The sequence below is a fragment of the Lissotriton helveticus genome, chromosome 8 (assembly GCF_964261635.1).
Source record: "Lissotriton helveticus chromosome 8, aLisHel1.1, whole genome shotgun sequence".
Lineage (NCBI taxonomy): Eukaryota > Metazoa > Chordata > Amphibia > Caudata > Salamandridae > Lissotriton > Lissotriton helveticus.
In genome coordinates, this window is record NC_136069.1 from 1,598,188,256 (window position 1) to 1,598,216,189 (window position 27,934).

At 48.1% G+C, this 27,934-nt stretch overlaps 1 protein-coding gene across 1 annotated transcript in view; it reads left to right on the forward strand.

The window, feature by feature from the left end:
• The first annotated feature begins 12,113 nt into the window (after positions 1–12,113).
• LOC144772074 (ecto-ADP-ribosyltransferase 5-like) overlaps positions 12,114–27,934 on the forward strand; it is a 77,240-nt gene continuing 61,419 nt past the window's right edge. The window contains exon 1 of the mRNA XM_078656259.1: positions 12,114–12,242. The gene's annotated coding sequence lies outside the window, so the exon portion shown is untranslated. The remainder of the gene's footprint in view (positions 12,243–27,934) is intronic.

The window sequence follows — 27,934 nt, forward strand, 5'->3', positions numbered from 1 at the left end:
ACAGTGGACACTGCCAAAAACCTAGAGGGCCGATTTGATACTTCCCTCTCCTTTCATCGGCAGGCACTGTCGGTAGCAGGAACTTATTTTCATTGGATAAAAGCTCTGAAAATATTCTTCGACCTCCTTCCAGCTATAGCTCGCGAGTCCGTGGCAGTGGCTTTGATCTTATCACGCCTAGACTATTGTAACAGTCTCTATGCAGGAGTAAACAAGAGTACTCTGAAAAAGCTGCATACAGTACAAAAAGCAGCAGCCCAAATGGTACTGAAATTACCAAAGGGGTCATCTGCCTCTGAAGCCCTCCAAATCCTCCACTAGCTGCCCATACACAAGATAATTCTCTTTAAAATCCTAGTGATAACTTTCAGAGCTGTAAAACAAAGTGGCCCCAAATACCTCAGGACCAGAATAAAAGCCTATGTACCTGCACGAAATTTGAGATCCTCCACGGAAAACCTGCTAGTGGCCCTCCATTTCCGTCTGAAGTCCAGAGGAGGAAAATCTATGGCTGTATTGGGAACAAAAGCTTTGAACTATTTATCCACCCAACTGAGACTTACACAGATGAGTCCATGTTTAAGAAAAGACCGAAAACCTGGATCTTTGCAGTACCAGATAGTCTGGCTCCGTCTCTTATCTGACCACGATGACATCAGAGATCACACTCCTTGACACTCAGCCTATCCGCTTCCAGGGCCAAGATGCTCAATTGGAGGGAAAGCCAGCGCTTTACAAATGACATCATTCATTCATTCATAATCAACTTTTATAACAATGATTTTCTTTCTGTTCCAAATATCCATTTTATAAATTTGTTAAATTTTATTGCATTTATCGGAAAATCCAAGGACTCTTTTAAGTCAATAGGAATCTGTCTGGGGGGTGATTTTAATGCTAAGCTATCGCACTCAGGGTTAAGTGAATATTCACATAGCAGCAGACAAATATGCAATAGGGTTGGGAGCTAATGGACCACTTAAACACCCACAACTTAATTAATGTTATGGAAATTGGTGCACTTACAAAAGATAATGCCCCCCCCTGAACCGACATTCAGAGGGAGGGGTTTTTCATCTACAATTGATTATGTTTTTATCTCTCTCGTTTTAGAAGCAAGTCTGCTTAAAGACGAAATTAAGGCCACAACCTTTGGGGACCATAACCCAATACAAATAATGTTACAAATGTCCCGAGTTCCAACGCCTCAGACAGAATGTGGTGCTAGCGACCCTTTACCATCCTCAGATAACCTTAGACCAGAGGTCTTCAAACTTTTGGATGCCGAGACCCCTTGTAAAACCTTTTTAGGCGTAAGGACCCCCTTCCGACAAAAGTTTCTAGAAACTGGTACTCCTCATCATCAACAACTATTGACAACCATAAATGCGCCTGTTATACCTCATCACATTCATCCATCCATTATCCATCCACCCACACTTTCACACATCCATCCATCCTTCATTCATCCACCCTTTTATCCTTCCATCCATACATCCTCCCTTTCATCCTTCCATACATCCATCCATCCTTTCACCCATCATTCATCCCCCGCCTTTTCACACATCCATTCATGCATCATTCATCCATGCAAACTTTTATCCATCCATACATCCTTCCTTCATCCATCCATCCACCCTTTCATCCTTCCATCCATACATCCATCCTTCATCCATCCATCACCCTTTCATCCATCCATCCATCCTTCATCCATCCACACTTTCATCCTTACATCCATCTGCCCTTTCATCCATCCATCCATCCACCCTTTCATCCATCCATACATACATACTTACTTCATCCATCCACCCTTTCATCCATCCAACCACCCTTTCATCCATCCACTACTTGGTCCATGCAAGGAGAACATGAATAAAACAAATAGCACATTTCATGTTAATGACTAATAGCAGCAGACATAGGCAAGTATTGCGCTCAAACCATACAGTAGGAAGCAAATGCACACCGTTTGCATTTTAATCCAGCGTTAGTCTTTCCAAAATCGCTCTAACCCACAGGTTTTATACAGCTCTTAGCAGCAGGCACATTAACGTACTCAAATATCTTCCCATAGTGTGTGTAACTTGGAGAACGCGGCTATTAGCCTTGAGTTTTTACCTGCACACTTGTGCCAGCAGCGCTGAACTGGAGGTGGCTCCCAGGCGCTATAAATCATTATCAAGGGCAGTTGTGTGTAAAATCAGGCTGTTTATTTTTACGTTAATCGCTGCAGGATGTTTGTTTTCCTTATTCAGTATCACTTCCGAGTCTCATTCCAGGCACACTGACCTACAGCCCGGCAGTCCCGTCTACCTGCTTGCTTATCTTGTATTTCCCCCGTAGGCCCCATCCTCTTCCCCAGAAAGGCTCTGCCTGAACTGCTAATAAATGTGCTACACAACTTGCACTTTACCAGCCTTTGCAACTCCAGCTTTTAAACTGCAAGAATAAAGCTGCCTCTGATTAGAAATCCCTGTCTGCAGCATGATGCCCTCCACCCCCTGGTATTACCATTATTATTGTGTATCAGTCCATATTAGTTTCCAAACTGTGTGCTTGGTTCACATCTTTTCACAGCGCCCCTGGCCACTTTCTTTTTTTTTTTTTCTTTTTTTTTTTTTATTAACCTTTATTCGTATAGACAGGATATACAAATCTGGGCCTACAACCAAACTGGCCGGCCATGATACGTGAAAGCAATTAAGAAATCCAGAATGAAGTTACAGAATCAATCATAGAGGAACGCGATCAACACAATCCTAAAAAGGGGGGAGGAAAGAGGATCTAAACGGCCAGCAAACAGGAGCAAAGAAGGTTATTTTTTATAATGTAGCGATAAGGAGCATGACAGGCTCTGCGACAATATAGAGGAATCCGGAATCCCAAAGCAAACCATTGACAACAGAAAGTCTAAAGGGTAGCAATGCAGGAGTATCAGCACTGTACATATAGGTATAAAAACAGGTGCGGTGAACACAAGTCAATATATAATTAATAACAACTTTACATCTCCACCACCCAGTAGCACATTGGAAACAGAACAAAGGGGCCGGAATAGCGACAAAACCAAGACCAACCCGTCATGCTAACCTTGGGAGAGAAGGAAAGGGGAGGGGGGAGGGGAGAGGAAAGAAGAGAGGAAAGGAAAACACAGACTGAAAGAGAAGAATGCCGCGCCTAAACAAGCGCCCCGTAGCGAGGAACATATAAAAGAGCAGGAATATAAGCAACGAGGAGGGCATGGGAGTCGCAATGGCAAACAGCAGAGCTACAAGAAGAAGAACAGCGACGTTACAGGCCCCACCCCAATCATACCACGGAAAGCAAGGACAGACGCGGCACACCAATAAAGAGACACAAAAGGGCCATAGAACTGAGGAAAATAAAACATCAAATAAGACCCAACCCACCCATCCCACCCAGCACCCCTGCAGAAGGCTACGGCCTACCCTCCAAACAGCGCGCCTGTCGCCCTAAACCAGAACCCGAAATGTAGTAGAGACAAGAGAGAAGAGGAATAAAGAGACAAAAAGAAGGACATGAAAACAAAAGAAATAAATGGGAGGGAGGAGCAAGAGGGCAGAAACAAATACGGTCGGCCACAGCCCTCCGCCCAACCATACGATCATATTATATGTGAGCCAGAACGACACAATCTCGAGCGCCAAAAAAACGTACAGGGGGGTCTCCCACAGCACTAGAAATATGAGCAACTTCGCCACGAATCCGTACACCAGTAAACCACCGGGAGCCGTGCATCTCACCCCAGTCCCTTCCTAACCACAATTACCACCCACCACATGACAGCGTGAAGTAAGCAACACGATGCGAGGCAAGCACACAATTGAAAGAAAATACGAGAAAGACGTATGCCAGGGAGGGCAATCAATAAGCAAGTGGGCAAAAGTTCAAATAGGCAGTTCAAATGTCTCAGCAATAGCAACAAGGGCAATAAAAGACAGGAGTTCAGTCTCGCCGTCCGGAAAAGCGGGGGTTGTCCTGCAAAATAGAAACACGACCTCATCAAGGCAAAAACAGGCAGCGGTCCACCAATGTTCTCAGGCACCCAGGGAGGATCGGGTCCCCGCACGACATCCAAGTCCTCAAACTCCAGACATCGAAGAGCAGGAGGTTCTAAATCCACCGGCCAGCAAACCCGTCGATGGACAGCGGCAGTAACCCTCGTAGCGACCGAGGGAGGCGAGGCAATGGCATCACTGAAACAAGAGGGGACCATGAAGGAGCGGTCACCCAAGATGGCGACGGATCGCATCGAGTCTCCAAGAGCACCGGGGGCCAGGGCTGCGTGTAAGGATCGCAAGGCATCAAGAACGTCTGCAATCGTAGGCTCACGCACACATGTCCAGGCCCCCGTGCAGTCCAGCAACCCAAGTCCGTCATCACGAGGAGACCCACAGCACAGGTCGTAGGCAGCCATTTTGTGAATCCAGTCTCCTCACCACCCTCCGCGATTCTCGGAACAGTTCACAAATGTGGGCCTTTACAGATATCCGGGGGGTCCCAGCAATGGCAGCCTCGGTGAAGAAAGGAGATTCGCCCAAGGCGGGGGGCCGTCTGTAGTATCGCTGGCGCTCCTCACAAACAGAGTCCGAGGACTAGGGTCCAGGGTCGATGGACGGAGCAGCGGCGGGGGGGACCCCTTCACACGATCAGTCCACGGAGCACCGCGCCCCGCACCAGCCTCACGTCCGTCAAGACGGGCCCGGTTCAGGATCACCGGGATGTTCACACAACGGCTCTCACCAGTGGCGCAGTCTCTCGGCCGGGGCCGATGGTCACCACAACGCCAGGCCGGATCCAATAGGCGAGGCCCCGGTCTCAACACCACGAAGGCCCAGGTCCCTTCGGGGGGCACAACTTCGGAACCGCAGCACGCCGGAGCCTCCAGGTCAAACGGTGAGTAAGAGCGAAACGTTGCGTTCCTGTTTCTTCGGAACTATGTCGTCTCTGGGCAGGATATGCGACAGGATATACGAGTCGGCCCAGAGGGCTGACGGAGCCGAGCTACAAGGCGACCATTACGCTCGCGAGCTTGGCTCCTCCCCCTGGCCACTTTCAATGGCGCACTGGGGTGTCCTACAGCCTCCTCCCCGAGCCACCCCACCCCACTCCCCCCCTGTGTATGTGAGCCTGGCTGAAACAGCTTAGACACACACAAAGCCACACCAGAGTACTCCACAGGTCTTTAAAAGACCTTTTATTTGTTAATGAGGCTTTTTTGTTTTTCACGCCTCGTGTGAATTAGGCCTCCGCTGTGAGCACCCTCAATCAGCCCGACGCCACTAAGGCAAACTGACAATCTGCGACCCCCTTCCCAGGACTCCACGACCCCCCTGGGGGTCGCGCCCCACAGATTGAAGACCTCTGCCTTAGACTGATCTGGCGAGGCGTTAATAACGCGGACTTATTCAGTTCTGTGGTTAGGGAAAACATGAATCTTATTAACATCTGTTTAGAGGCCCTGGATCCACACCCTGAAGCTATCAGTGCCTTTACCGAACTCTGTGGAGCCATTAAAACCGTGCTGTCTAAACCCATTTCTACAGTACAGCGCAAATGTAGATGGGTTAGCCAGGGGTGCTCAATTGCCAATAGGAAGCCCTGCAAGGCCCCATCTCAAAACCCTAGGCGTAATGATCTGTTCAAGTCCTTAAGGCTGCTATATTAGCAGGCTATTGCTAATAGGAAGGAACAGTCATTAAGTGATCACTGGGATGCGCTCATTAATGCTGCCATCTTAAATAATGGGAATATATTTTGGACTACCATTAAAGAGTTAAGATCAATGGGACAACCTTTAACTCCCATCAGCTGCAACATAATGAGCACTACGTAGGAGAGTCACTTTTCCACTATTTACCAAGGGCCTGCTTTTGAATTTGACCCTTTTATTAATAGGGCGCCACCAGGTGTCTTGATATCAAAAGACCTGGTCTACTAGCACGATTCTTCCCGTTTTCAAAAAGGGCAATCGTACACAACCTAGTTGCTATAGACTGATCTCCCTCATAGATAACACCCTTCAAATTTTAGGCAGAGTTTTGAATACAAACATTTTAACCTGGACAGAAGAGAATCCGATTTTAGAACAATGCCAACTAGATTTCAGGGGTAAAGTTGGCACGAATGAGCAATGTCTTAATCTTAATTTGATCATAGGGAAGTACACTATTGCACTTTACTTAGCTTTTATGGACCTGTCCTCAGCTTTTGATTTTGTCAACAGGTCCCGTCTATGGTCAATCCTTTTAGAATATGGACTGGATGAGGCCCTTGTTCACTTTTTGGCCTTCTCCACACGGACATGAAAGCGCGGGTCAGGATTGGTGATGGGGAAGAAGTTTCCAATGGCATCAGTGTAGGAAGAGGGGTCAGACAGGGGTGTGTTCTCCTATTTATCATATATATATAAACAATTTACATAAATCACTGATTACATTAACTAATGATATTCCAGAATTAAAGGTAAATCTCTCCCAGTGCTTTTATATGCAGATGATGCGGTTTTAATTGGTCGCACACCAAATGCACTACGCGCTTTAGTTCGAGGTTTCACAGATTTTATTTTGGATTTATGTACACATTGTAAGAAATCTTTTATAATGTCTTGTGGGCCAAGGAAATGTCCTTTAAATTTGATCTCTGTGGGGGATGAAAAATTAACTTTCCCTTACCTGGGGATGGTCTTCGCTGTGAACAATACTTGGTGTGAATACATGGCATACTGTAAAAGTAAGTTCTCGAGGGCCTTTAATTCAATTCTCAGTCTCCCCCGCCCTAAAAGATCAGGGACGATTCCAGCTATTTTAAAGATTTTTAAGACTCAGTGTGTATCAATAGCTACCTATGGGGCAGAGGTATGGGGTATTGCCAATGCTCTTGCGTCCAATCAGAGGAAAATCGATTTTGTATAAAACTCTTGGGCGCTCCAATCTCCACCCCTCTGTACATATGTCACAGCAAACTGAAATTAGGATATATTGAAGATATCGTAAGGGCCCGCCCTGCACTATTTTGGCTAGCCGTAATGAAGAATCCCGAGGCTTCTCTCACAAGGGACATAAAAGATGATTGTCTTCATTGTGAGAAAGTAATGGACATTCCATGGCTTGCTGGGGTAGTCAAGAGTTTGCAGACCGCCAATTTCAGTAGACTGTTTGCCAATTCGAACACAGGTGTAACAATGGACAAAAATGTTTTAAAGACAGCACTGTACGCACTCTATAGCGTGGAAAGACTAGAAAGGGAATTGAAGAAACAAACTGTTGCAAAATTTATACCCATTGAATACCTTGAGAATTGTCTCCCAAGTTATATCGCACTACCGATATCCCAATGGGAGAGAGGCCTCCTCTTCCATCTAAGAACTGGGACAGTTAGATATTTGCTTTGTTTTCCCTATGGGTATAACATAAAACTTGACTCCCTGCCACAACCATTTTATTTATTTTAAAGGTTTTATATAGCGCTGGTTAGACCCGGAGGTATCAGAGTGATTTACATGAGTAACAGACCATAATTGCAGGTTACATCGTTACAAAGGTTACACAGTTATTAGAGCCTGGAAACATAGTGACAAGTAAGGTTGAGATAAACAAAAAGGACATATACGTCAGGGAAAAAGCAGGCAAGGGGAGAGATTCAGGGGATGGGGGTAAGAGCAGGGGAAGTAGACAGAGAATGGAAGAGGGAAGGAGATGGGGAGGGCGATAGACTCAGCATGAAAAGAGGAGGGGGAGGGTGACGGGCAAACACAAACCGGTAGACGAGTCAGAGCTGCATCCAAAGTCCTGTAAGCTGTGATCCCATGGGAAGTGGTATCAATTCCCCATCTCTGTTGCGAGAGGCTCCCTATACGCAGTGGACTCTCTCAGAGGAGTCTCTGAGACTCCAAGGCCTACCTACTGGATCCTTACCCAAAAAGGAGAGAGGGAGTGCTTTGGCAAGGGATGCCATACCATACCTCAACTGTGAGTGGCTCCCTAGGCACTGTGGACTCTCTCAGCGGGTTTGCTGAGACTCCAGAGTATAAATATTGGATCTTTGCCCAACAAGGGGAGAAAGAGTGCTTAGTTAAAGGGGTCAAATGGACAGGGGGCTAGGCGGTGTAGCGGGCAAGGGAAACGATTCAAGTGAGAGTGGATAGGAGCAAAGGAAGTAAGACAAAGGATCAGACAGTGTTACAGCGTTACATCAGTTACAGTTACATCAGTTACTAGTGCATTCAATAGCATAGAAAAACAGAACCGATGGAGTAAAGAGGGTAGTACTGGAAAAAGTAAAGGGGTTTGAGTGCCAATCAGGGATCAGGGATCAGCAGAAAGGCCATGGGGTAAAGAACAATTAGGGGACACCAAAAAAGTCAGAGTCAGAACACAGTGGTTACCTCCCCCTTGAGGTGGGGGGGGAAGGGAACACAATGGGGGAGACGAGGAAAAACAATGTCTGATGTTCAGCTGGGTAGGTGCTGGCCGAGGGGTGTGAACCCAGAGCCAAACTTCTCTTTAGCTACATATGATTGCTCCACCGGGTATCAGCCAAAGGTTACTCCGCGATAAGTCCAAAAAGGTAAGGATTCCGCCCAGGGGGCAAAATCATAGTTCCATCGAAAGCAGCGTTGGACGCCTCATCCTCCAGCTCAGCCTCAGGTGTGGAGAGGGGAGAGGTGGAAAGGACAGGGCAAAGACTGCAGATTTCCTCATTCCCAGCGACAGTAGTGAGTGTTTGGCATTTGTGCAGGCTCCCAGTGGCAATGCTTCCTGTGTAAACTAAGAGTCGACAGGTATCGTGGATAATTAGTAGTGGCTATTCGGAATCAGCAAACTTCAGAGGGGCTGATAGGAGAATGTACTTATATGGTATCAAATTAAGCTCTGGCTAAAACATCATTAATTGGTAGTGTCCATTAGGAATCAACAAACTTCAGAGGGGTTGATAGGAATAAGTAATTATATGTATCAAATCAAGCTCTGGCTAGAGCAACATTAACCAGTGCTTCGTGGGTAGCTGCCATTTTATATTCAGGGAGAGCATAGGGAGGGTTTACATGAATTTATCAGCCGGAGACACTTGTGACCAAGCCCAGATACATTTTTGGAGGAAGCCCAGCACTCGAAGTTCCGAGGAGGCAAGCAGATAGTCCTACTTGTGGGTCACAGCTTCAACATGAACAGCGTCATGTCAGGGGCACTTCAGGGCATCGGCCACTCTGTCCCTTGTAGAGTGGAGTGCGCTCAGTGTTCAGAGCTAATGGGACAAAAATCGGTGTAACAAGCTCGAAGTTTTTGTTTCTTTTTTTTTTTTTTTGGTTAAAGACTTTTATTGAGCAATCAAATAAGAATTACAGAGATGGGCCTACAACCACACGGGCTGGCCGCTAAGAGCAACGCACAACATAAGAAGCAAACGATCACTTCCGTGGCCAGGCACAAATCAGATACCAATTATTGCTCAAAACATAGGACAGGACATAACAATTTTCTGTATTAGGCATAAAAAACAACGAACTCTAAACAAGGCGAATGCACATTAATCAAGTCAGCCCAGAAGGCGGAGGGGAAAGCCACTAATCAGGAAGACGAAAGCACAACAATGGGACTCGGGAAGGCTGGGGGGGTGGGGACAGCGGGGAGGACAGGAAAATCCTAAAACAGCATGAATAATTTCGGGAACGCCAGCCTAGGGAGATAGGGTAACATCGGGAGTGTCAACCAAGGGAGGGGTACAAATATCTCCACGATATGCGTTCCACTGACCCCAAATCTTCATCTAGCCCTGGGTCTGCCCCTAGCCACATAGACGGTTTTCTCTCGGAACATGGACCAGTCCATGTTATCCTCCCACACCGAGACGTCGGGAGGTCTGGATGCGCCCCAGAGTTGCGCAATGTCCCGCTTCACGACCATGTATCCCAAGGTGGCCCATCTGGTCTGGGCCACAGAATAGTCGGTGGGTTGCCACACATTCAACAGGCATCGTCGGGCCTCAGGCCGCAGGGTAATACCAGTCACAACAGTCATCACCGCAAGCACATCAATCCAGTAGGCTGCTACCACCGGGCACTCCCAAAGAATATGCAGAAATGTAGCACTCATCCCACAACCACGCTTGCATAAGCCATCCGGGGAAAAACCCATTACAACCAGACGCGGACCAGTTACATACACCCGGTGGAGGATCTTAAGTTGAACCAAACGAAGACGGGCGGGGATGGCGACCTCTTTCGGAGAAGAGAGTGCCGACTGCCAATCCTCGTCATCCAAGTCCAATCCGTCACCGACCCAAACCTCCCTAAGTCGGACCAATAAGTCAGCGCGATTATTAATCAATTTCTTGTAAATAAGGGAGATAGTGCTATCGGGCAGGTGTCCATCCAGTATGCGATCCTCAAGGGGGGAGGACTCGGGCAGGGTCACATCAGGAATCAGAACTGAGGCCAGGGCATGCCGGACCTGCAGATACCGAAAAAACTCTCTATCACTCAAGTCATATTCCGCCTTAAGGGCCTGGAAAGACTTCACTCTACCCTTCACACAGACATCACCCACTTTACATATCCCAATCATATCCCAGCGGTCAAAGCCCTTAGTAGACCAGAGACACCCCAAACGTTCAGAAGCATAAAGCGGAGTCGCCATTGTCAGTCGATTCTCCCATCCCAAACTCACATTCGCGGCGCGCCACACATTGACTGCGGTCCTGGACGGGCCCGTAAGATGGCGCCCGGCCGATCTGGAATAAAGCGCTCTATTAAAATCCCCTCCCGGCAGCTGGAGTCTATCCATCTCAAAGGCCGGATCTCGACCCGGGGAATACATTGCGTGGTTAATGGCAGACAGCTGGGTAGCCCAATAATATCTCTTGATATCGGGGAGCGCCATGCCCCCGTCATACCAAGGGATGGTAAGTTTTGCAAGGGCGATACGTGGACGCCCGTCCCAGATCAGTTGCCTTTGAAGACTCTCGATCTCTCAGAAATAGGTAGCGGGAACGTCGTCATAAGAATTTTGAAGCGCGTATAGGAATCGCGGCAAAGACATCATTTTGAAAAGGGCAGCCCTGCCCAGAGGAGACAGGGGTAGCTTACGCCAACGGGCCACATCCAGTCGCAGTCTAAGAAGCGGGGGGAGGAGATTACGCTCGAACCGGAGTGAAGAGTCCAGCGTAATAAAGATCCCCAAATACTTGAAGCCAGACTGGACAACATGGATAGGAAATCTGTCCGGTAATGGGGGCAAAACACCCGAGAGAACATACACACAGGACTTAGTTCAATTAATAACCAGACCCGAGTTAGCACCAAACGAAGTAAGAACGTCAAATAAGACATTTAAAGATTTGCGCGGGGAAGTAAGATACAGAAGAATGTCATCCGCGTAAAGCGAGACGCGGTCTTCAAAATCCGGTGACCAACGGATCCCTTTGAGTGAAGGTTCCCATCGAAGCCACGCAGCTAACGGTTCCAGGGCAAGCGCGAAAAGCAACGGAGACAAGGGGCATCCCTGACGGGTCCCCCTACCAAGACAGAAGGGGACAGAAACCCGACCGTTTACCACTACCTGTGCCAAGGGTTCGGCGTATAACAACTTCACCCAACCAATAAACTCAGGTCCGAAACCAAATTTCTCAAGAGCTGCCCAAAGATAGGGCCACTCTACCGTATCAAAGGCCATCGAGGCGTCTAGCGAAGCCAAAATGGCCGGCTCCGTCAGAAGCCCCGCCCTCGCAACAGCTCCGTGGAGACGACGTAGGTTAAGATCCGTGTTGCGATGCGGGAAGCTCGAAGTTTGTTGATTAACTGTCACGTCGACAGGAGCAGAGGGAGCAGCGTTGCTGTGCTGCAATGCACCACGCCGTATGTGGTGGAGGAGCACAGGTCCGTCCCCTTAGCTCCGGTAGCGGCTAGGACCTAAAGACACGGAGGGTGTCAGAGTCGCCATCGTCTGGCTTTGAAGGGTTAGATCCTGGAGCGTGAGAGCAGCGTAGCTATACTGCCATGCACCGCGCCATCAGGCAGTGGAGCGGCACAGATCCGGCACAGGCAGCGTCTCAGACTGAATGACAGAGTGGATGTTGGAGTCGTTGCACGCCCGGCTCGGAGGGCAAGATCCTGGTGAGGCGGGCAGGACGAGAGGAACGTCGGGTCCCTACCGTTCGTCTGTTCATCCCAGGAGATGAGCCACGACACAATGGCTAGATGCCGATGCCAATAGAATGTTGATGTGAGTAGACTGGAGGCAGATAGTGACCATGTGATGGTCACAGCGGGCAAACACTTTTACATTTTTTATTCTTTTGTTAATATTGTATGAAATATTCAAAATGGCTGTTGATTCCGTATTTTAAAAAATTGTCACCTATTAATTTAACAGACGCTCTTTACTGTATACTTAAATTGGACAATGTTGAATTGATCTTGAACATTGACACCTTTTTGAGAATAGCTATGGGTGCAAAGAAAACTATGTGCGATCTATGAAGTCATTTCTATTTCACTATTCACAATATGCACTTTACATATGTTTGCTGTTTTTTGCTACATCATGGATTGGACATTGTTATCTATTTATTTTTCTAATGTGTTTTTATCTTGTACATGTTTTACATTTATGGATACCTAGTTATCCAAATAAAGTCTTTTGGATTGGATTGGATTGGTTGCATACTTAGGACAAACTGTCTCTCCCTTGATGATTAGTAAGCACCACTTTGCATCAAATGGCACCTCAGTACCCACCACCCTGGCTATAATTGATGTGACCCTCCACCAGAACTGCGCGATTTTAGGACACTCCCATAGAATGTGGAGAGAAGTACCCCCTGCTCTAGCAGCCTTGAATACACTGTGCTGATGGAGCCCTGCCAATCTTATACAGGAGTGTCGAAGGGTAGTAGGAGCGAGGAAGAATCCGTAGCTGAATTATTCGGAAAACATTCGTATTGCTATCTCCCTTGTGGCCTGGAGACCTCTTGTCACTCCTCATCCTCTATACTACCAAGGTCGTCTATCCAGGCAGTCCTCAAGGCCATCAACTCGTCCGGCAGATTATTGATGAGCTTCTGGTATATTGTTGAAGTTGCTATCTCTGGGATAGGATCTATTAATAATCGGTCTTCTAGGGGAGAGTAGTCAGGAAGGAAGGTGTCGTCCTTCAGCTGAGTCAGCAGTGCATGCCTCAACCTCAAGTAATTGAACCTCTGGGTCTCAGCCAAATCAAACTCCTGTTGTAGGATCTCAAACGAAGGTGGGGCTCCCTCCCTTCCATACGTCCCTAAGTCTGTCTATTCCAATCGTCCTCCAGCCTGCAAACCTCTGGAGCGAGGCTAGTTCTATCAACTCCACACTAGCTCACAGTGGCGTTCTGTTGGTCATCCTAATTTGCCACCCCATGGTTCAATTCGCCTCCCTCCAGAATGTCACAACAACTGCTGTGTGTGGGGGCCAGTTAGGAGCATTCTTTCAGGAGTACAATCAATCAATCAATCATTGGATTTGTAAAGCGTACTACTTACCCGTGAGGGTCTCAGGCGCTGAGGGGAGGGGATGCCGCTACTGCTTAAAGAGCCAGGTCTTGAGGAGTCTTCTGAAGGCGAGTAGGTCTTGGGTCTGCCGTAGGTGGGTAGGGAGCGTGTTCCAGGTCTTGGCGGCGAGGTAGGAGAAGGATCTGCCGCCGGAGGTGGTTCGTTGGATGCTCGGAAAGGCGGTGAGGGCGAGGCTGGCGGAGCGGATTTGGCATTCGGGGTGTGGAAGTTGAGTCTGTTGTTCAGGTAGGCTGGCCCAGTGTTGTGGAGTGCTTTGTGTGCGTGGGTGAGGAGCTTGAAGGTGATCCTCTTGTTGACGGGGAGCCAGTGCAGGTCTCTTAGGTGGGAGGTGATGCGGCTGCGTCGAAGGATGTTGAGGATCAGGCGGGCGGAGGTGTTCTGGATGCGTTGCAGCTGTTGTAGGTGTTTGGTCTGGATTGCTGCGTAGAGTGCATTGCCGTAGTCCAGCCTGCTGCTGACGAGGGCTAGGGTCACCGTTCTTCTGGTTTCGGTCGGAATCCACTTGTAAATCCTGCAAAGCATGCGGAGGGTGTTGTAGCAGGAGGAGGAGATGGCGTTGACCTGCTTCGACATGGAGAGGGAGAAGTCGAGGATGAATCCTAGGTTGCGTGCGTGGTCTGTGGGTGTCGGCGCTGTCCCCAGTGTGGTCGGCCACCAGGAGTCATCCCAGGCAGAGGGGGTGGGGCCGAGGATGAGGACTTCCATCTCAGTTTCAGGCGGCTGCTCCTCATCCATTCGGCGACGGTCTTCATTCCCTCGTGGAGGTTGGTTTTGGCGGTGTGCGGGTCTTTGGTGAGGGAAATGATGAGCTGGGTGTCGTCGGCGTAGGAGATGATGTTCAGGTCGTGCTGGCGGGCCACTTGTGCGAGGGGGCCATGTAGACGTTGAACAGGGTCGGGCTGACGGATGAGCCTTGGGGTACGCCGCAGATAATGTCAGTGTCTTCGGGTCGGAAGAGTGGAAGGCGGACTCTCTGGGTTCTGCTGGAGAGGAAGGACGTGGTCCAGTCTAGGGCCTTCTTCTGGATTCTGGCTTCTTGGAGGCATGACCTTAGTGTGCGGTGGCAGACCATGTTGCAGGCGGCTGACAGGTCCAGGAGGATGAGGGCTGAAGTTTTGCCGTTGTCTTGTTTGTGCCGGATGTCGTCTGTGGAGGCGATGAGGGCTGTCTCGGTGCTGTGGTTTCGTCTGAATCCGGACTGGGATGGGTCTAGAATGTTGTTGTCCTCGAGGTGGTGGGTCAGCTGTATGTTGGCGATTTTCTCGATGACCTTCTCTGGGAAAGAGAGCAGGGAGATGGGCCGGACGTTTTTGAGGTCCTTGGGGTCCGCCTTGGGCTTCTTGAGGAGGGCGTTGATTTGGGCGTGCTTCCAGCTTTCCGTGAATGTCGCTGTGTCGAAGGAGATGTTGATGACCTTCTGTAGTTGGGGTGTGATGGTTGCGTCTGCTTTGTTAAAAACATGGTGCGGGCAGGGCTCAGACGGAGATCTTGAGTGGATGGAGTTCATGACCTTGCATGTCTCGACGTGGTTGACGTGGGACCAGGAGATCAGCTGGGTGGTGCAGGTGGAGTTCGGGGTGGGGTCGTCGTGGTTGGAGCGTACGGGGTGGTGAAGCTGTCGTGGATGTCGGCGATCTTGCGATGGAAGAAGCTGGCCAGTGAGTCGCACAGATCTTGCGAGGGCGGGATATCATTGGTGTTGGCACTGGGGTTGGAGAGTTCCTTCACTATGTTGAAAAGCTCTTTGTTGTTGTGTGCGTTGTTGTTCAGGCGGGCTTTGAAGGAAGATCTCTTGGCTGTTCTGATGAGGTGGTGATGTCTGCGGATGGCGTCCATGTGGGCTGCGTGGCTGTCTGGTGTGCGGTCGTGGAGCCATTTCTTCTTCAGCTTCCGGCATGTACGTTTGGAGGTCTGGAGTTCTTCGGTGAACCAGGCGGCTTTCCTGCTGGGGTGGTAGAGGGAGAGTTTCTTGAGCTGGGGCGAGAGTGTTGGTGCAGTCGTCGATCTACTGTCTGAGGTTACAGGCGGCGTTGTCTGGGGTCCGTGGGTGGGTTCTGGGCGAGGGTGGAGGTCAGCTGGTCCTCGGTGACTTTGCTCCAGCAGCGGCGAGGCAGCTGTTGGCTGCGGTGGTGCGTGGTTGGTTTCCTGAAGGTGAAGTGGATGCAGCGGTGGTCGGTCCATTGGAGTTCGGTGGTGTTGTTGAAGGTGACATGGGTGCTTGTGGAGAAGATGGGGTCAAGCGTGTGGCCGGCGGCGTGGGTGGGTTCGGTGATGAGTTGTCGGAGACTGAGGTTGGTGAGGTTGGCGATAGGGGTGGCGGAGTTTGCGTCATTGTTGTTCTCGAGGTGGAAGTTCAGATCCCCGAGGAGGATGTAGTCCATGGAGGTGAGTGCGTGGGTGCTGGTGAGGTTGGCGATTGAGTCGCTGAACAGGACCCAGGGGCCGGGGGGTCTGTAGATGAGTGTTCCTCTGAGGGTGGTGTTGGGATCGGTGTGGATCCGGAAGTGGAGGTGTTCGGTGGAGTTGAGGGAGTCGTCTGCGAGGGTGTGGACCTGGAGGGTGGACTTGTAGATGATGGCTATTCCTCCTCCGATTCCATTGGAGCGCTCTCTGCGGGAGATCTTGTAGCCGTCTGGGATGGCTATGGTGATGTCCGGTGCCGAGGAGTTGTTCCACCAGGTCTCGGTCAGGAAGGCAACGTCTGGGGCGGAGGTGTCGAGCAGGTCCCAGAGCTCAAGGGCATGTTTGCGTTCGGAGTGGGTGTTGAGGAGGATGCATGGAAGGTGGTTGGGTCCGGTCCTTGGTGGCTTGGTGGTTCTGTCGCAGGTGAAGTTGCAAGTGTGGCAGGAGAAGGGTCCGTAGGTGCGTTACGGGGCGGCCTGAAAGCAGCTGTGGTCTCGGCCGGTGTTGAGAGCGTGGAGGGTGATGGCGTCCTATCGTAGTCTGGCGTTGTGGAGTGCGCGGGGTCCAGGGGTCTTGGCACTGGGCGCGGTCCAGGCGTGGACTTCGGCGTGCAGTCAGCACGCCCGCTGGGTGTGCCCGCTGCGCGTCCCGCCATTTAAGGAGTGGAGGGAGGGAGGAGGAGCTGGGGGGCGAGGGGGCGTGGCCTCAGGGGCAGCGGCGAAAGAAATAGCGGGAAAACAGACTGCTGGTGTAGCTGTTCGGCAGCAGGGGGGTGACCTGACCTGCAAGCAGGGTCAGAGGTCACTCCTGTTGTCGGGCAGCGGCTGCCATTTAAGGAGTGGAGGGAGGGAGGAGCAACTGGGAGGGGGGAGCGGGGTGGTGAGGGGCGTGGCCTCAGGGGCAGCGGCGAAAGGAATAGCGGGAAAAACAGAGCATGGGGGTGGGGGGCGAGCAGAGCGCAACAGGGGCAAGAAAACTGGCACACAAAGAATGCAAGTATAGGACCAGAAAGGAAGCAAGCGCAGTAAAGGCACTCAGAAAAGGCAGAATACTGAGCAAGAAGGAAGGCAAAGCAGAGCAAGGGCCTGACCCAGGTCACGGTGGTGATCGGGCAGGCAGCTGGCGCGAACTCGTGCACTAGCACAGGAGCGGCAATGGGCTGGTGGAGCTGTCGGGCAGCAGGGGGGTGACCTGACCTGCAAGCAGGGTCAGAGGTCACTCCTGTTGTCGGGCAGCGGTCGCCATTTAAGGAGTGGAGGGAGGGAGGAGCAGCTGGGAGGCGCGAGCAAGGGCGGCGAGGGAGCGTCTGGCAGCAGGGGGGTGACCTGACCTGCAAGCAGGGTCAGAGGTCACAGTTCCCGCAGGCATCGCAGCTCGTCCTACTCTATATGCTGGCTCATTTCTGTCCGAGTATACCCAATCATTTACTACTAGTAATTGCGATGCCCAATAGTAGAGAAGTATGTCTGTTACCGCCAGGCCTCCATCATATACTCCTCTCTGCAGCTTATGCAGTGCTATTCTAGGCGTGCCTGCCTGCCACAGCAATTCCAGAGTAGCTTGGGCAATCTTCTTAAAAACCGTCGGCGAAAATGATAGGGGGTATTCTGCAGGATATACAGCAAGCGCGGCAGGGCCATCATCTTAAAGAGGGCTGCCCTGCCTGCCAAAGACAACCGCAGGGTCCGCCAATGTAATATATCACTCTGAAGACGCTCCAGCTGGGGCCAAGATTCTTTTCCAAAAACAACTTCTGATTCCACACCACTTAAATGACCAAATATTTAAAACCCTCCATAGCCACCGGAGCCGTACACCGCACCGGTATCCTCGGAGGGGGGGGGGGGCCTGCCAGCAGAAACACCACATACTTTTCCCAGTTGATAGTGTAACCTGAGTAGCTTCAAACAAGTCAAAGAGATGACGCACCCTGGCAATTGAGTGGTAGGGCCTTGCGAGATATAATAAAATATAATCTGCATACAATGATATACGCTCTTCCCACCCTCCCAGGTCCTCAATACCCTTTATCATAGGGTCCCTCCTGATCCAATGAGCCAAGGACTTCAATGCCAATGCAAATAATAAGGGAGACAGTGTGCACCCCTGTTGCGTGCCCCTCCGCAGATCGAATTGTCAGGACAACACACCGTTAACTCTCACTTGAGCCATCGGATCCTGATAGAGTAGTCTCACCCACTTAAAAAAATTTGGGCCAAACCCCAGCTTTGTGAGCACAGCTAACAGGTATGGCCATTCAATGCTGTCAAAGGCCATGGATGCGTCTAATGCCATCAGCGCAGTTTGTGGGCCATCAGGATCTTGCGTTGTGTGTAACACTCCATATAGCCATGACGGGTACTTCTATGAGGCATGAATCCCGATTGATCTCTGTGGACCAACCCGGTGATAACCAGTATTAGTCTATTGGCGAAGGTCTTGGCCAGTACCTTAACCTCGACATTAAGACAAGAAATCGGCCTGTACGAGCTACAGCGGTCCGGGGGACTCCCAGGTTTGTGAATTACTACAACAGTAGCCACCCACTGATCAATTGGCAGGTGTCCCTCTTCTTGCGCCTCCTGTAACATATTGCATAGGGGTATCTCTATTTTGGAGGCCAAGCCCTTGAATAACTCGACAGGAAGTGCATTGTGGCCAACTGCTTTTCCCAAACTTTAAGGAACCCAGCACCACTGGCAACTCATCTGCCGTAATCTCAGCCTCTAGAGCTGCCCTGTCGTCCCTCAAGACCACCGGCAATACAAAGTCGCTTAGGAATTCAGCACAGTTACTTTCAGATCTAGTGCTAACTGGCAAATAGACACCTTCATAATATAAAGCAAACACTTCCGCCACTTCTGTACTGTCTGTATGGCTATTGCCTGTCCCATCTTGGACCAATGCTACCCATGACCTTTCCCTATTGGGTTTCTCGAGCCATGCCAATCTCCTAGAAGCCTTATCACCAATGTCATAAAGGCGGTGTTGTACTGCCGGCGCACGTGCTGCACCCTCCGTCGCTACTCTTAGTTCATATTGACGCATGGCTAAAAATGTTGTGAGTCAGCGTCTCCCCTGTCTGTCATTCTCTGCTCTGCCCGAAGCACTTCTAGTTCTAGGGATGCTACACATCTTACTTCTTCCTTTTTTGCCTAACAATAAGTGCCAGGGCTTGGCCCTTAATCACTGCTTTGTATGCCTCCCAAAGTGTACGGTGGGAATCCACCGTGTCACCATACTCCTGAAAATGCCAGTCAGTGCCCTCCCGTAACTTATCCCTCAGCTCATAGTCCCTCAATCTCCATGGATCTATCCTCGGTAACGCCCCCTTGTTACCAGGTAGAACCTGAACCGATACACTGACCGGGGAGTGATCCGAGATACCCCGAGCCAAATGCAGGGCGACAGAGAAATCTCCCACCCTGTCGGCTTGCGTGATTAAATAATCAAGTCTGGGAAACGAGCCTGCTGAATAGTAAGTATACTGTTGCTGTTGAGGGTGCTGTGCCTGCCATACATCTACTAATCCCAAGGCAGACAGGAATCCTAGGAGAGGCCTCTCACTCCTTTGCCCTGCCGAATCGCGCAAGCGATCCAGCCCCGAGTCCAAAACTGCATTAGCATCAGCCCCAGCTAGCAGCACACCCGTCGGTAGCCCTATCACGATTTTTACTAATCATGGGGAAGACCACCTCCTGTAAGCGCGGGGAGCATAGAATGAGCAGAAGCTTATACTCCGTCCCTCCCTCCTCCCTGCCACGGCCACACAGCAGACAGCAGTATCAGTCCAGACTCTCCACAATCAGCAGGGAGGCTGACCGCACCAGGATCCCCACCTCTGAGTGTCTGTTGTGTACCCCAAATAGGCCACCAGTGTATATCCAAAACGGTCCAGTGCCCTGTATTAGCTTCTTTAATATGCGTTCCTGTACAATTACCACATCAGGGGCGTGTCATTTAAGATGTTGTAGAACTAGGGTGCGCTTTATCTTATTACCCAGACCATTGACATTCCAGGTCCAGGCCTTGAGCTGCACGGGGCTGTCCATCAACCTAGCTATGTTGACACAGGGATAATCTGTCTTCCACTTGCTCTTGAACTGAGCGAGAAATAATGAACTACATGAACCATCATGCAAAAGGTCATTTCGTTGGGGCGTGTCTGGTGCGCTCCCACCTCCCTGAAAGTATCAAATTCCTGTGAGCTGACGAGCTCGGGAGCCTGCACCTTCATGCTGTGAGTGGAACTGGTCCTGAGAGATAAGGCAGCATGCCCTGCAACCTATGAACTTTGCTTTTTTCCCTACTGAAGATTGAGGAATCATGAAACACGTGTCTAGGGATACGTATTGAAACTAATTATACAGCACTGGCTATGAACACTTGAAATTGAACTGAGCGAGAAATAAGGAACTACATGAACCATCATGCAAAAGGTAATTTCGTTGGGGCGTGTCTGGTGCGCTCCCACCTCCCTGAAAATAATCTGTCTTCCAACTCACCCCCCTCCATCGCTCCCCTCCGTGCATGCACATTGCATATTGTTTAATCTTGGGTAAAAAACATCAGAATACACAATAAAATAAACCAAATAATTAAAACAATTTCCCAACCCTCCCCTCCCTGCAATCCTGCTTGGTGAGTGAAGAACCTCCCACCTCCCAAACATGCAGAGCGCCTGTCGCCCAAACTGTATAGTGGTAACTAGTACTGTGGGTTACATGCCAGCATCCAGCCATGTGAGGCCTCATATAGCATTCGGATAAACCATGCCCAAGTTCTCTTTATGGGTGCGCCTGTTGCACATATGTCTTTAGTCCAATACCTGTCGGCTGTATAGCCCCTCAGATCCCCAACAAGCCTAATGGCATTCCCACCCCAGTCTTTACGTATACGTTCTCAAAGTTCCGGACCTAGCACCCCAGAGGTGGTCACTTATCTGGTTGTTGCCACTGATGCTGCTGGTCAACTGCCCGGTCCTCGCCACTCTATTCACCATCTCGCTCCCTGGGGCTGTGCTGTTGGGTCCTGCCCACCCTTGCGCCCAACCGTTCTCCAGCCCGCGAGTCAGTTGCTCGCCCCCTCAGGTGCGTTGAAGAAAAAGGTCTTGCCCTCTGCGATGATTTTTAACTTAGGTGGAAACAGAATCATGTTTTTAAAGTTCTGGTCTCGTAGTGCCCGCTTCGGGGCATCGAAGGGCCATCGTTGTCGTTTTACCTGGAGCGTGAAGTCCGGAAAAACTCGGATCGTGGCATTTTCTTTTCCTAGATTGCTGACGCGCCATTTGTAAGATGACGTCCCTGTCCCTGTAATTGAGCAGGCGGGCTATTATCGTGGTGGGGGAGCTCCCGGTCTAGGACTCGGCCCCAGGGACCGGTGAGACCTCTCAATAGAGAAGCATTTAGAGAGGCGCTTCGGCTTTAGTTTGTTAAGATCAAGGCCTCCAAAAAGAGATCCACCAACGGCCCCTCCATGCCTTCCGGCACTCCTACCATGCGGATATTGTTGCTCTACCTTCCTGATCATCCAGGCGGGTCAGGATGTCCGTCTGATTCTTGGTCAATTTGAGAACCTGATCATCCAAGGGCTTAGTCTTTGATTGCCGTCCATCAATGTTGGATTCCTCTGACTTCATCTTGTCCGTCATCTTCCGAAAGTCTACTCTGAGCAGGTTGACCTCCTCAGTGACCAAGTCTAGCTTCGGCTCTAAAGTGCCTCCAAACTCCGTTATCGCCCGGAGAATATCTTTCGACAAGGGGTCCTGCGCTGGGTCAAACTCCTCGTGTCCCGGAGCTCCCTCATAACTCCCTCTCCATGGCCCATGGCAACAGTGTATTTATTGATATGACACGACTGGCCCGGTCCTGTTCCTTTGGTATGTCCCATCTGGCTGCTCTCTAATGGCATCTCACTCTGGAGATGCTTACTGTTGCGGTATGTCACGCTGGCGCAATCTGGCTGCCACATGTCCCACTTTTTCGCCAGCAGGCCTCCGGTGTCCCGGCGGTCCCCCTCAAGACATCCAGGGGTGACTGTCACTGTGCTGGGGCCCCCGATGTATGCCCAATATAGATTCCTACACAGGTGTGCTTGGTTTTACACCTCCGGGGGGCTCCCTCCTTTCCAATAGGGCACAGCCCAATCTGGTGGCGGCAGTAAGGGTATCACCACTCAGGCTGCCGGACTATCAACCTTCGTGAGCACCACCAGGGACAGCCTGTTACAACACAGGGACCCAACCAATATGTCCTCCCCAATACAAAGTCCGCCGCTTTCGAATATGTCTCTGGCCACCCCAACCTCCTCTCCCCACCAGGACACAGGCTCCTCCTTGCAGTGCACAATCTAGGCCTCCAGGACAGGCCCAATTTCACTCCATGAGTGCTTCTTCACCTCCCCAGCTCCAGTGGTTGTTCTTGATTTATTGCCAGTGGGAGGCAGAGGGGGAGGCGCAGCAGGGGACGGCTCCCACTCTCGGATCTTTGTATTCTTCTCTACGCGGACACCGCACAACTTTCCCAGAGCCCTCGAGCACTAAACACCTGGCAACCACCGGAAGGCAAAGGGAGATGCACAATCAAGGAGGGCCCCAGCTGCCGGGCCGCGGCAATCTCCGCAACATCAAATTTACCTGCACACCACAGGTACCCACGAGCCGCCTAAGAGGCCAATGCAAGCTCGTCTGGTACACCGCAGCTCGGGCTGCTCCGTTGCGGTGCAGCTGACTACTCGTCACTTTGCCTCTGTTGTTATCCATGGGGGCGGGTCGCCCGAGCGCAGCATCACTCGCGACAAACCGTACCATTGCCAGGTCTCAGAGGCCTGATTCCCAAGACCCCAGGAACAACAGCTTCTTGGGAGCGCACAGGTGACAGGACACCGCTATTTTGCCTGTGCCAGCTTCAGCGGTCATCACTCAGTTTATCGGTCTCCTAGGCTGCAGAACCGCCTGAGGCTTTACCAGGAGGTTGCCACAAGCTCCCGGTTGTCCTTTCTCCATCAAGGATACCTTACACTTTGGATAATGACGGATTTAGCTGGGCAAACACTCCATGGCTAACGTTGCTCACTTAGCTCGCAGCCATCTCAGCCGGCTGCCGGCCATGCCCCCGACATTTTTCAAACAACTGAAAATAATAAACCCTAAGTGGGAGATAAGCATATCTTCTCCATTCCATAACTATGAACAAACAATCAGAAACATGTGATTTAAATGCTGTGGGATGTGTTTCATTCCTTTACAGGTTTCCTTAATTGTATTGTGCATATTTGTATTTTTTTCTAATATTTGCAATTGCAACTGCAAACGATGTTTGGAATCTAGGCATGATTGGGGAGGGAGATCACAATTTTGTGTGCTATCTTTGTTCTATGAACAAGGCAATATTCAGATTAATAGATTGTAAACAGATCACAGTGGGCAAGATTCATAAAGGTAAGCTTACAACTTTTTGTAAGTTTACTCTTCTTTGATATTAACAAAATTGAAATTTAATAGACTCCGCAGTCTGGGCAGAGAATTTAGCACATTTAAACATAGGCCTGTCCTATCTTTTTATGTACGGAGTTCTCTGCCCCGATTGTGGAGCAACCGCAATTGTAAAGTTCGTATTAACTTCTTGCTTGTGAATACCAAAAAGAGTAAACTTACACCAGCTTGTAAGTTTACCTTTGAGAATCAAGCCCTCAGTGTGTAAGTTAGTTGTACAGTCTTGCAATTGAATTTTATTGTGTTATGTTGTTTAATTACATTTAGATCCTTTTCCTCAAGAAACACCAATTCACCTTACTTTGTCTTGATATTCCGTCATTATTGCAGATACAATCACTTTGTTGTCCTCTTCCTCATGTCAACCTTCATACCACCTCCTTTAAGCTATGCATTGACTGCTCAACAAAGCTATCTGGAGAGTCAAGGATGCTTGGCAGTCTCGACCTTACATCACACACCAAGTACCCAGTCTCATAGTTAGTGTGGATCACCAGCCATGTCAAATTTGATATTGTAAGGTTGTCCCTATAACTGCAAAGATATGTAAATAAGTTTGTCAGGGGGAATTCAGACAGGTAATGTTCTTAAGCTGTTAGAAAACTATATTAAAAAAAATCACAAAACTATTTTATCATAGTACAGGTCCCAAATATTGGAATTCATCCAACAAATCTTGTTATTTCCCTCATTAATAGTGGAGATAAGGTCCTGTTCATATGTGGTCTTAAATTTGCTGATTGTATTTACTATGCGGAGGATGACATTAAATAGTTCCTAAAAACGCATCTGCAATGAATGACACTGAAGCACAATATCAAATGTGGTCACTTGATATTTAAACTTTTACCTTTTACATGCAATTCTTAATTTTACAGGGAATGAGAATGTTTCATGATACTAAGGTGGCAAACAAGTGGCTTGTAGTGAACATGCACAAAATGAATGGAGATATGTACACCAAAGATACTCTGCTTGGAAAAAATAGAAGTGGAACAAACGCTTGCAAATTATGAAGACAATATAAACTCTGCTGACAATTATGTTGATAGCAACAATCATTTACAGCTATTTGTTTTTACTTTTTATAATATTTTGGATATGAAATTGTTTTATATCAGAGACGAGACAAACAGCAACTGCATGAAACATGCAACAGTTGGGGAAAATGTTTAAAATATCATCATGTTTGTATGCACAAACAGCACCTCTGGAGTAGCAAACTGTTTCTTCGTAAAATAACTATTTTTCATATCTTCATTCGCTACCCTAAAACTCGACATAAAGCACTTGAATGCAAAAGTGATTTGTTTTATGGCATTTCTGTTTGTAAATTATAAAATGATTGGGTTTACATGTATATTAACTAGCCATATCAGTTCAACAGGCAACAGAAACATCAAATGGCCAATTACAAGTATTATTTCATCCATTGGTCATTTGGATAGTATCTACACATTTTTCGAAATTCCCACGAATGCAGCATCAATAAGCATAACTAACATCAATAAGAATCTACTTATAATCAATATCTGTACGACCTGGGCAAGTGAATCCTTGGATTTGAAATAGATTTTAATGAAGTTGCTGTGATCCATCTTTTACTTTGATGCGGTGTAGAAGACGAGTGTGATAATGGGACTTAGACTATTTGTATACAAATTGCAGGCAGTAGCTGGCTGACTACATATTGACTGTATTTTGTTGGTTGTTGTCTGTAGGACAGTAAAGGTGTTAGTCCAGAAGCAGGTTCTGCACCCTTATTTGTGTGGGAGTCTGCAACAGAAGAATACTTTGCATATGTACTCTAGACAAACTTTCATGGATGGGATTCATTTCATGGATATAGCCAGAGAGAAACATTTCCCAATCAACATTTTCTTGTCTAGAATGAATTCAAGGCTTTTTGACAAGAATTTGAGCCTCCCGGTATACAAAAATCATCTACATGGAGCTTGAGCCTTGGCATTAACTGTCAAGTTTCTTTTCAGGTTTCAAACACACAAGCTATCTTTCAATAATGTTTTATGTTTTGAGCCTATTTCCTGCTACTTCTGGGTAAAGGCTTCCCATTATTTCACTCATGCAGGAACCTTATTGACAGATGACAAGACATATTAAATACCCAGCACATCTCATCCTAAGTATTTTGAAGATAACTGTATAAAAATATGTTAAAGTGTGCATGAATCATTTGTAATGCTGTAAGTGAAGTTCATCTTCATGGAAGAAAGTATAGTTACTTATTAGTCTATAACTCCATAGGAACGCATTGGCTTGAGGGTGGCACAGTAGGTACAGGTGGAAACGTTGCTTGGCTCAGGCTAAATCATTATGGATCATATATGGGGTGTGGTGTGTTTGAAAAACAAAACGTGTATTGGTAAGCAATGTGATTTTCCTATAAGAGAAATGGAATTACCTATTCAGACATAATACATTGAGGCGAGGGGACCCCATTTGGTGCCAGGAGTTGTGACTAATTCTGGTCTGCTCAGGTAATTTACATGCAGGTAGTGTAGAAGAGTGCTTTCTTTATTGGGATCAACATGAAAATTGGTGAGCCAAGTTGATCTTCATGGCAGAAATAATGTATTCTTATTTGCATATTGCTCTATACGAATGTATTGGAAGGTGGGTGGCACAGTGGGTCTATGTTTTAGTGGAAATGTTGCTTGGCTCAGGCTAAATCCTTATGGATCTTATAGGGTTATTCAGTATGCTTGAAAAACAAAATACATATCTGTGAGCCACTGTGAATTTCATATAAGGGAACTTCAATGGCCTATTCAGAAATTTTATTTTTATTTTTATTGTATTGCATATTACTGCATAGAAACACGTTGAGGTGAGGGCACCCCATTTGGTGCCACCTGTTGAGAGAAATTTTGCTCAGCTCAGGGAATTTATATACAGGTAGTGTAGAGGGGTGCTCTCTTTAGTAGGATCAGTATGAAAATGGGTGAGCCAAGTTGATCTTCATGGGAGAAAGGATGGTTACTTATTTGTTTATAACTCCATTTGAAAGCATTGGCTTGAAATTGGCACAGTGAGCACAAGTGGAACATTTGCTTGGCTCAGGCTAAATCCTTTTGGATCTTATAGGGTGATGCAGTATGCTTGAACAACTAAATACATATTTGTGAGCCAATGTAATGTTCCTATAAGGAACTGCAATGTTCTATTCAGACATCTTTTTTTGTTTCATAATTTCTTATTGAGTTTTTAGAGAAAGAAAAACATAATCAAACAAATAAACACATTATGAATAAAGTATAACAATTAATATATAAGTGAGAAAAGCAAAAAAAACAGGAGCAAATAGTTTGAAAGGAAAGAGAAGAAAAATAAGAGAGAAAAAGAGAGGAGGGAAAGAGACAGAGAAGAGAAAAAAAGAAAAAGATATATATATTTGAAGATTTATCAAAATGGAAGACTAGTAAGAAGGTAGAAATTAAAACACAGGTGCATTTGCAGAAAGATAGGAGGTAAAGAGTAGCCAAAGAAGATCAGATTTAATTTTGGAGCAAGAGTAAGAGAAGAAACATTAGCAATTCTGTGCTCATCACAAATATAGTTCCACCAAGTTAATAATGATAATTTAGAATTATCTTTCAAGCAGGATAAAATCACTTTAAATGCTAGAGCAATAAACAGATCAAACAACAAAGAAATAGGAGTAGAATCATCCAAATCTGGTGAGGATGAACCTAGAAAAACATTTTGCAAACATAACGGAATATTACATTGAAATAATTTCATACATTTGGACCAAATAGATTGCCAAATCGTCAATACATTAGAACATTCATAAATTTGATGAATTAAAGTCCTAGTGGACTCAGAACAGGACCAGCAAAGGGATGAGGAAGTAGGGAAAACTTGGATATACAAACAGGAGTAATAACAGCTTTACTATAAATAAAATATAAAGATTGAGTTATACGAGCGGCAATAGAATAAAAAAAAAATCTTTTTGTTAAACATATATAAACAAAACAATAACAAAAACAAAAAGGGTGCCTCGGGTGACATCCGACGTTGTGCGATTATAAAGAACTTCCCCGGTTACAGCAACAATGAAGGATAAACAATATCGGAATCAGGCGGAATCCAACATCTCAGTAATATCTGCTGGAGCGGGGGGCACACAAAGTATTCCAAGCACTCCAAATCTTCCCCTGGCAACATATACTGACCGCTCACGAAACATACACCAATCCAGGTCTTCCATCCACTTCCCAATCTGAGGGGCCTGGCTGGCACCCCACAACTGCGCAATATTGCGTTTGGCAATCATACAAGCAAGGGTGACCCAAAGTTTCCCGTGGGTTGTGAGATCAGACGGCTCCCATACATTGAGCAAGCAATGGCGCGCTTCCAATTCAAGTTGCACTCCCCACACCTCCCGTATTTTCTCATGCACCGCAGTCCAATAGTCACGGACCTCCGCACACTCCCATAGCACATGCATAA